Below are 10,651 nucleotides of genomic sequence, written 5' to 3' on the forward strand. Positions count from 1 at the left end.
AAATTACTGCAGCAATGGTGGTCTGACACCTCTGGACATCAGGAGGTGTTGAATCAATTGATCTCTAAAGGGCACATGGAAGTCAGGGGGATGACTGCACCTAGCATTGCATCAAACAGTCTTAATTCTTTTTAATTTTATTCGTTTGCATGAATGAGGTTTGTCATAAGGAATAACAGCAGCAAAATGTTTATTTCTTTAAAGCAAAATATTCAGAAGTCATTTACGTCTGTCTCGACACATTATAACAGCAGGTGAAAACAGACGTGTCACTTAGAAAATACAATCTGAATAGAGATTTGAGAGGCACCACCTCAAATTGGTGCTCACAGTGTTAATTACACATAGCAAGTAAGTTGGGATATGAAATTCTGAATTACTGATCTGCATTGATCAGTGACCTTTAACAGCACTTTTGATCAGGCTTCATAAAGTAATCAAAAACACATTTGGGTTCCCATTTATGAGTGTGTGTAAAATTAGACTTTTTTCTCACTTTTTAAGCAAGTGATTACAAAAAAGAAAAAGACGGCCCTAATTCACAGCACACATGTCCGAGCACGGTGAGCGTTAATATTGTCAAGTTGTCAATCTACTTCGTCAATCGATATTTATACCGACCGACTGCAAGCCAAATGGAGCTTGTTGGGCACTCTCCCTCTGCTTACATCGATCCAGAATGTGTGAGTTAGAGAGGGTGGGTGTTGGTCGGCTATTGGAGTAGTGTGTGTGTGTGTGCGTTAAAGCTTTGGCAAGTACAACAAACCTGAGGGGAAACAAGCAAGTGCCTTTCTCCAACCTCTACCCAATTAAAGGGAATGAAAAATCCATGAGCACTCATTAGATGGGTTTACAGGTGGCTAATGGGCTGATATTTAAAACTTGTCACTTGCTGTCTCTTCCCCCTCTCTCTGTCTTTTTCTTTCTGTCTTTGGCTGCCCTCCAGGACAGAGCACCAGCGGGTCTGCTTCGGTGCCAATATTGCTCTGTATCAGCAAAATGTCTGCCAGATACACACACACACACACACACACACAGACACGCACAGGATTCAGACTGCATATCCCCAATGCCTATTTCCATCAAGTGGATGCGTTCAAGATGGACGACCTTAATTTGACTCTGTTAATGTAGGTTTATAATAGGGTATATGACTCGAATTAACTATTTCTCTCATATCTGTAATTATGCACATGATAGTTGTTTAAGGTCTTCTGGCCTTCGGCTGGTGTGAAAAGTTCTACTTGTTGTCCTCATTAAAAATCACCTCACCTTTTTTAAGCACTGTGTGATAAAAAGGGCAATTTCCACCACGAGCCAATGCCTCGTCTTTCATACCTGTCGTCGCTCCGTAGGCAAAAGCTGTGTCAGGTGGATTGCCTGCGGACCATAACCACTCTAGTTGCAGTGCAGGAAATATTACCTCAGTAATCTGCAGCAAGAGGCATTTCAGCAGGAAATGGCTCCCTGTGCTGGGTTGTGTATATGGCCGCGGCTGAGTTGGGCTCATAATTCAATGCAGCCGTTGGCACTTTTCATCCTCTGTCTGCTGAGGCTGGGTACTGGCTAAATGACAGCGAAAGCCACAATGGCACTTTCACCATTGCTTTACGACCGGCAGAGACCCTGGGGCACCATGACTGGAGTGCTAAGTGAGAACATGACTGCCAATCACTTGATATTAATCTCTCTGTGATCGGGAGAGACAGCCGACATGAAAGGGGAAACCTGGCGTGAGGCGGAGCTGGGAAGTGGACCCAGCTGGCGCGAGGCCGACACAAATTAGCCATGCGTCCTCTCAGAGCGTCCAAGTGCTTCACACTCACCTGCGCACGCACGTCCACCTACACACAGACAGTGAAGGTCAGTGGTTCATAGCCTTTTCTCTACCATACCACATAATATGGTAAGACATGAAATCTCAGAGCATATCACCTGATGGATTGCTTGGAGCACTGCATATGAATTGATTGATTGCTTGGAAAAACTGTATAAAAAGTCCAGGGTAAATACATCTGAGGCTAAGCACAGGGGTCAAAGGTAAAATCAGCGCAGAGATGGTGAACACCTGAGGCACTTAGTGTTCATTACACAAATATACTATTAATTCCAATTTGATGTCCTCCCCCAAAATACGTCTGCAGTTCATCTGTGCATTTAAACCCAGGAGAGCGATGTTTGTGTCCTGTGTAAAACCAAAAGTCAACTTAGTAGTTTTGGTGCCTTAACCTAACCAAACTGTTTCACGGTAACCACATGTTTATTATTGTTTCTACGACGGAGGTCATCGTCTGCCGCTGGTACTCTCTAACATCCAAATAACCTATTCTGTGGTTTGTGTATGAGAAGGTGTTGTTTTTTTTTTTTACAGTTATGTTAATAAGAGCTGGCTACAAATCCAAATTGACATCTCGCTAATAAAGGCAGGAATATCTGTGTGTCTGTTTGTACTTCTGTTATGTCAAGAACCGTTTATGAAATCGACTTAACATGTGGCGGGTGTCTTGCTGCGGACCCAAGGGAGTGCAGTGGTGCATTTGGTGTAATTTGGAAACACAACAGGTTTAGAATTAATAAATACTAGAGAACAGCACAGAGCGGAGCGGCTTGCATAGGCAGGGCTTGTATGTTTCAAAATTAATAAACTTTGAAACTACAGTACAGAGCTCTGCAGCTGCAAGGGGTGGTTACCAAGGGTGGAAATTAACTTTTTGGCTCATCGGCCAAGGTGTAAATGCTCTGCATTTGTATAGCGCCTTTCTAGTCTTTGCGACCACTCAGAGTGCTTTTTACACTACATCTCATTCACCATTCACACACATCCATACACTGAGCCCAAGTGCTCAAACAGAAACTAACATTCACACACATTCATACACACTGGTGGAACAGCCACCGATTCGGGGTTCAGGATCTGACATGCAGGGGACTGAGCCGGTCTTCTGATTAACAGACAACCCGCTCTATCTCCTGATCGACGCAAGCCCAGGTGGCTGGTGGATGAAAAAATCCACCGGCCAAACATATCTTTTACCGGCCAAAATAATAAACTGCCTTTTGTGTCACATAAACATTTAATTCTGTACTTTTAATTGAGATGACAAGGTATTATGTCAAATACAAACCTAAAGAAGAGGCCAGAGCGAAATTATGTTATTTCTATTAAATGTACTTAAGACATAACAGTAAATTGTTTTATAAACTTACATTCAACTCGAATCTCATCACTGCTCACTCTTGTTGTGCTTTATCATTCAACTTAAACCTTTATCATTCAACTTAAACCTCCTCATCAGACTGCTCACTTTGTACTATCAATCTTTTCTGGCCTCCTGGTTCTGACGCCACGGCATCACAGGTTTTGTGGGATCAACATTTTTTATACAGCCTTTGGATCAATCTCTGGGGAGGACAGCAGGACCATTAGAAGACCTGACAGTGTGTCAGACACTGACTGGACCGCCAACTAGCCAGCTAAAAGCTAAAAACCCTCCTAGTACAACTTTTGTAATTAGCTCCTCACACTAGCAGCTTTCACGCTGCCGTATTTTACGGGGGTATTGCGCCAATCTGTCGGCTCGCTGCACTTTCTGAAAGGTATGGAGCAGATTATATCCACCTCTAGAAAACTTAGTGACAGACAAGAGACAGAAAGACGGAACGATCTGTTTGTGAAAGGCCACAAACGACATGCCGCGGAACGCCGCTTGCTCCTGTAAAGCTGGACCGTAAAGTCCTTTTTTAGACGTGATAAAGCTGCAAACTTTTGTTCTGTATGAATTAGCGAATGCGACATATGCGGATATTCTTTTTGCATTGATCTGTGTATGAAAGCGGCTACACTCTCACTCTCCCCTCCTGTCCCCTAACACCCAACCCTTACAAACCTACACCAATCAAACACAAGTAACATGAAAAGAACATGAACAACAACCAATGAACGCCTCTAATCTGTGTGTTACACGATTTTAGATACCTTGGCATATGGGGGACCAATTTCAGTGCGACATGCAACCAACAAGAACGCTGGCTGCAAATTACCGTCAAATATAAATCATATGCAGAATATATTTACCCGCCAATGTGGTATTCTTACAACACTTGGCTGCTTTGTGCTTCTACTATCTTCTTCCCAGCTCTATGTGACCCCGTTTGGTTCTGTCAACTTCAGGCTGCATATACCACAAGGAGCATTTCAGAGCGTTTTGCCTGACTGATTTTGATGACAAGTAATCAGTGTTTGCTTTTTGTGCTTCCACTATGATTAAGTATTGATTTCTTTTTGTGTCTGTTTTAACTGTGTTTATTGTTGTTTTACAATTGGGTGTCTCTCCACAGAAAATTTTGACCAGATTCTCTTTGCTGTTCTGTGTCTGACTTCCTGCCCGGTACGATCTGCTCTGTGCTGCGGAGCGGAGAGCTGCTTCTGGTGGACTCACAAGAACTGACTAGAATGAACGCGTTTAGCTCCAACAACCGTAGCCGGATTCAGTGGATTTTAGGGGTTATGCAAGTTTGCATTGATGCATGTTTTCATTCTTGGATATGTTTTTTCTCTCTCTCGCTCTCATTTAAATTTCCTGTAGTCATGGAGCGTTAACTTTCCCAGGTTCATGACTGTATAGCAAAGCTTATGAAAATACTGAGGTCCTGAGTCCTAATTCACACAGCACAACCCTACCCCGCTAAGAAACCTTTGTCTAATGCTGATCAGACAGCATGGGTATTGCACAGTTGTGCCTTAGGCTGGCCACAATAAAAAACCCCAGGCTGTCCACAATAAAAGGCCACTCCAAAATGTGCAGTTCACGCAGTGCAACACATCTCCTTCATATAGAGTTGATCAGGTTGTTGATTGTGGCCTGTGGAGAGTTGGTCCACTCCTCTTCAATGGCTGCGCGAAGTTGCGGTCAGGTCGAGACCCCGATGAGGAAGACGAGCATGCAGCTGAGCTTCCCTGAGACATTCCTGACAGTTTGTGCAGAAATTCTTTGGTTATGCAAACTGATTTTTGCAGCAGCTGTCCGGGTGGCTGGTCTCAGACTATCTTGGAAGTGAAGATGCTGGATGTGGAGGTCCTGGGCTGGTGTGGTTACACGCGGTCTGCGGTTGTGAGGCCGGTTGGATGTACTGCCAAATTCTCTGAAACGCCTTTGGAGACGGCTTATGGTAGAGAAATGAACAGCTCTGGTGGACATTCCTGCCGTCAGGATGCCAATTGCACGCTCCCTCAAAACTTGTGACATCTGTGGCGTTGTGCTGTGTGATGGAAATGCACTTTTATTGTGGCCAGCCTAAGACACACCTGTGCAATACCCATGCTGTCTGATCAGCATCTTGATATGCCACACCTGTGAGGTGGGTGGGTTATCTCGGCAAAGGAGAAGCGCTCACTTACACAGATACTGACAGATTTGTGAACAATATTTGAGAGAAATAGGCCTTTTGTGTTCATAGAGAAAGTCTTAGATCTTTGAGTTCAGCTCATGATTAATGGGGCAAAAACAAAAGTGTTGCGTTTCTAATTTTGTTCAGTGTTAGTTTTTGTTATTTACTAATTCATGTGAGAGCATCAATGTTGAACTAATTTAAGAGTGTGTGTTACTTCAAACCTTTGGTCTAAGTGAAAGAAGAACCCTCACACCAAAAAAGTCAGATTCAGCTGGTTTCAACTTGCGTTTTTAGCTCTCTTCTCCTTTCCCTATCTGAGGGATTCCAGTCCTTATTCTCTTTTTTTACGTTCTATCTGGTTCGGATTTAGGCTACCAGTAGTTTCAATACACTTTGTGAAGACCTAAAACTAGCCTTGACGTGCCCCTATTTGCAGTGGTGGAACATAACTAAGTACGTTTACTCAGGTACTGTAAAATTTTCATTTTCTGCTACTATACCTCTACTCCACTACACTTATGAGTTACTTTGCAGACTGAGATTAATAATACAAAATATAATGATGATGATGTATTATTATAGGTTGACTTAATAAGACTTTATTGATATCAGCGGGGAAACCACAAAAAATTTTTAATTAGCCCCAAATACCAGCTGTAACATTAAAGTGATGCGCACATTAATGCATCAGAAAATATAATCCAGGATTATAATACTAATATAATAATTAATATACATTATTATCAAATGGGCACCGAGAATACATTCTGCATAATGATACTTTTACTTTGGGTACTTCAAGTACATTATTATTATTATTATTGTTATTATTATTTTATAAAAGCATTTGTACACTGTGGTGTTGCTACTTTTACTTAAGTAGATGAGCTGAATTACTTACCTGAATTTTTGGTGTGCTGGTTTGAGACATCTACATGTGGTAAATGAAGATGAGACCACACTAAAGTGGTTAAAAAAAAAAAAGGGTAAACAATTGTTTAAAAATAATGATCTTTTTCTACTTGTAGAAACTTAAACAAGGCAAAGTTCAGTGTCAGATCTGGGGTTATGACATAATCTTACTGTACTCAAATGATGAGCTGCAGTGATTTCTACAGAGAGGAAATTAATATTTCTTTGATGACGGCTTTGTTCACCTTGTGACTGCGCTGGTCTGAACCTCCTTTTCCTCAGTTAGTCATATGACAGCTCAGACACAATCTGGCGGAGAAAAAAAAAACGTCAGTGCTTTCTTGAGCGAGCTGCGCAGATAGCGCAGACTGTTGGCCCGCGGCGCAGACTCTACGTGCCGCCCCCGTCGGTGTTCTACAGAAAGTTCGCAAGAGGCGTTGGTGAATGACTGGCCTGTCGCGCGTTGACGTAAACCAGACCAGGACTTTTTTTTTTTTTTGGTACCGAGCGGAGAGGAGATGCACACGGCACTCGAGTGAGGTAACTATATAAAAACCCATTTGTTTTCATCCACTCCCACAACATGGACCCGGGCGGTGTTTGCCACAACGCGTGGATGTTATTAACCGCTATGGCGAACGTTTGTTACGGAAGCTCAGACAGCAAATGTTATTGTTGCTCTTTGTTTGCTGTGTAAGCTAATTTCCTGGGAGTCGTCTGCTAGCTAACGTTAGCTGGCGGATTATTTGCCGTCGTTTCCAGGTTAGCGTTAGCTTGACTGCACCAGGACAAACGGGCTTTGATCTTAAATCTCGGGTAGCTCTGACAGGCTCGCTTTGGACATTGGCGACTAAGTTACATGTGGATGATTTGCCATTTTTGCGGGCACGTTTCAATGACGGGGGCGAGCGTGCTCAGTGTTGCGTTACGGTCACCACGTGCGGTGTTCAAGCCCCCCTCTCGGTTCACCAGACTGATAACTGATGGGCGGTTTCAGGAGCAGCGTGGCTTCACCGGGTTAATCTGAAAGCCAGGCGAATTTGTGTGGCGGAGTTGCTTTTGAAATTGACATTAAATTGCATTTTAGTGGGCCGGCAGGTCATGTGTCGTGACTGCCTTTTGTCATATGCAAATGTGACGAGCATATGTTGTAACAGGATGTATAAACGTTGAGGAATTTAGTTTTAGAGTCCTCATGAGTCAATTTTTGCTTAGAGGTAATAAACACTAAACACTAGCGTGCTAATATGAGAGCCCTGAGTATGAAAAATAAGTTTGTTTTTCAGTATTTGGCACCTCTAACATAAACACATGAAATCCTAGCAGTCCTACAGGAAAAGTACCATCAGCCAAAAATGTATCTTGTAATCCTACACAGTCCCATAAACCAGTCCATTCAACCTACACCTCAATATTAAAACGTCTTAACTGCTGTGGGTTGACATTTGTGAAGGATGTGATCAGTCATTGGTTTTATGTGTGTTTGTTTCCAAGGAATCTTAAACACGACTCCTTCCCTCCTGTTGTCCTTAATGATTTTCATGAACCTGAGAAATTATAAGCAGATTGTATGGAAGTTTACACTGTGCGTGATTCATTAAATCAGCCACACATGTCACCTCCTCACACTCCAGATACAGATTAAGTTTCAATTTTGTTAACTGTCGGAAATTTGGACGGAAAACTGCCGACGAAGCTCAGTCAAAATGTACAGTCTGAGCTAATTTAATTGATTGACCCTTATCCATCCATCCGTCTTCAACCGCTCATCCTGTGTACAGGGTTGCGGGGGGCTGGAGCCAATCCCAGCTGACATCGAGCGAAATATAAATATGAAATAATATTAGGCCTATACTAGTGGTAAATTAGGCTATATGAAATTATAATGGAAATAGTGTGTGTGTGTGTGTGTATATCAAGAAATAATCATATATATATATATATATATATATATATATATGATTATTTCTTGATTAATCAATTGATTGTATGGTCCAGGGCGGCGCGGTGGTGCAGTGGTTAGCACTGTCACCTCACAGCACAAACCCCGGTTGCCCCGGCCTTTCTGTGTGGAGTTTGCATGTTGTCCGCTTGGGTCCTCCCACCATCCAAAGACAGGCTAGGTTAATTGGTCTCTAAAATTGTCCTTAGGTGTGAATATATAATGTGTCACATCCACATTATGTGTGAGTGGTTGTTTGTCTATGTGTGGCCCTGCGATGGACTGGCGACCTGTCCAGGGTGGACCCCGCCTTTCGCCTGATGTCAGCTGGGATTGGCTCCAGCGCAGTATAAGCGGTTGATGATGGATGGATGGATGTTTGGTCCATAAAACCTAAATATATATATATATATATATATTACTGTCAAGAATGGTAACTTAAAATATTCACATTTAAGAAGCTGGAGTCAGAGAATCTTTACTTTCTTTTCTTTAAACGTTTGTCAAATCGATGAGCAAAATAGTTGGCTATTGATTTTAATAGTTGACAACTAACCAATCAATCATTGCAGCTTTACTTGAAAGTATAGCATAAGCTTATTGTGTAGAGACTTCCGTTGTGTAATTAGGATTTTAAAATGCTTTTGTAATGTAGTAAACAGCTTCCCAAGTTCTTAAGATTTACATCCCACTCAGTACAGTTGCATGACTGAGATGCAGGGCAGTGCTGGAAAAGCGAATGGATGCTCAGCAAACCTTTGACAGGTGTGACCTCGCGAGTTTAGCTGTTCTGTGTATTACAGCGCGCCCAACTCTGTCTGTCATTTCAAATGCGCACACTGTCTGGAACGCTGTTGCAGAAATTGTGTTTTGGTCTCCTGTTTGCTTGCTAAACCTCTAGAGGGGGCTTACTGTATGTGGACATAAAGCCCAGGCTTGTATATGTAACTAAACACAGTGAACACAGGATTGCATTGTCGTCGTCATCATTTCCTGGCATGGAATTTCTTGTTAAAATAGTATGTAGTCCTTGAATTTTCTGTTTCAGGTCCACTGAGGACAAAGCTACAGCATAAGGGCATTATGCTAAGCCACAGGCTCCCAAACACTAATATGATTAAACAAACCATGAATTACCCTTAAATGGCTTTGTGAGATGTTTTTGTATAGGGCTAAATATTATTTAAAGCCTCTATGTTTATCAATATGCCAGATTGTCCTACAATATAATTAGCTAAAATGGCCTTTGTCTGCTTGTGTTACCGTCCAGCCCTTTAAGTAAATCTGTTGTTGACAGTTCGATTAGAGATTCACTTCATCTTCCCTTAAAAACCAAAGACCTTTATAAGCATGGGAGGTTGTTAGACTTGTTTGCTTTTTTTAAATGTAACCCTACCTTGATACCTTGCAGTACAAACCCTCGGTGAAAGTCACCGCTGCGGCCAGCTGCAGGTTTCTAATAAGAATTTTGTAAACATACGCCTGACTGGTCTGTTTGTTTAGTGTTCATAATGTCCACAATCTGCTGCACATGTAACGCCATTCCCACACTCCTGCTGTTTAGATGTCTTTAATGCGGACAGGGCATTTTGAGTAGTGCTAGCTAAAATCCATTAACCAACACATCCATTATATCCTCAGTCTTGTTTCTGTAGGACTTAATTTAGGAGCACTATTAACATTTGTTGTTGGATAACCGCTGTTAGCTTGGGCACTGTATTATTACTGCTATATTAAGCATCAGTTTAGAGTACAAATATATTGTTCCCAGCAACGCCTTTAAAACCATAATCTAGACAGAGCACATACCTCTGTTCTATATGTCAGGCTAAGCCTGCAGGACAAGGTGTGGGTTAGTCCAGCTCACTGCTGTCATTAAGTGGTTGAGCTTAAAATATTTGTGAGAAGTTGGTGAGGAGGCTTTTTTCCGAGGACATTCTACTGTTTTAATGAACACGGTGTTATATTTTACTCATTTCAAATGGCTGACTTTACATCAAGGCAAAATACTTAAATGGGCATCATGTCCTACCAATAGTACACTAACAACCACACACACACACACACACACACCTAAGTACACCATGAGTAGCTGGTCAGGTGGTTGATCCTAGACTCAGCTCCCTGACTGCTCAAATACGCACACATTCCCTCCCTGGGCCTCCCGTCCTCCCTGTACAAATTAGTTAAGTCACTCGACTCAAAAGCCTCAAAACACTGATCCTGTTACTTATTTTAGTGCTGATGTGAACTGTTTGAATTGGTGTGGCGTGAACTCCCGTCCTTTTTGGCTTTTCTTTTTTTTTGGTGTCTGATCAGAGGTAAGCATGACTCTTTGTTTTGCCAAGGTGTTATTTTTTGACATCTGCACAGTGTACCCCCCCCCCCCCCCCCCCCCCCCCCCCC

At 42.3% G+C, this 10,651-nt stretch overlaps 1 protein-coding gene and 1 long non-coding RNA gene across 4 annotated transcripts in view; one reads left to right on the plus strand and one right to left on the minus strand.

Annotated features, from left to right (window-relative positions):
* LOC123973626 overlaps nt 1–7,845 on the minus strand; it is a 69,834-nt gene extending 61,989 nt beyond the window's left edge. Inside the window, exons 1-4 of one of the 2 annotated variants that reach the window (XR_006825653.1) lie at nt 7,711–7,845; nt 6,549–6,612; nt 6,293–6,352; nt 1,432–1,844 (exon numbers count right to left, since the gene is read on the minus strand). This is a non-coding gene — a long non-coding RNA (uncharacterized LOC123973626). Of the gene's footprint in view, nt 1–1,431; nt 1,845–6,292; nt 6,353–6,548; nt 6,613–7,710 lie in introns of those variants that run through there. The other variant, XR_006825654.1, reaches the window with a different exon arrangement.
* Nucleotides 6,795–10,651, plus strand: part of slc39a10 (solute carrier family 39 member 10) — a 27,581-nt gene continuing 23,724 nt past the window's right edge. Inside the window, exon 1 of one of the 2 annotated variants that reach the window (XM_046053803.1) lies at nt 6,795–6,843. The gene's annotated coding sequence lies outside the window, so the exon portion shown is untranslated. Of the gene's footprint in view, nt 6,844–6,912; nt 7,066–10,651 lie in introns of those variants that run through there. The other variant, XM_046053804.1, reaches the window with a different exon arrangement.

This window comes from Micropterus dolomieu, linkage group LG07 (genome assembly GCF_021292245.1).
Source record: "Micropterus dolomieu isolate WLL.071019.BEF.003 ecotype Adirondacks linkage group LG07, ASM2129224v1, whole genome shotgun sequence".
NCBI classification, from domain to species: domain Eukaryota; kingdom Metazoa; phylum Chordata; class Actinopteri; order Centrarchiformes; family Centrarchidae; genus Micropterus; species Micropterus dolomieu.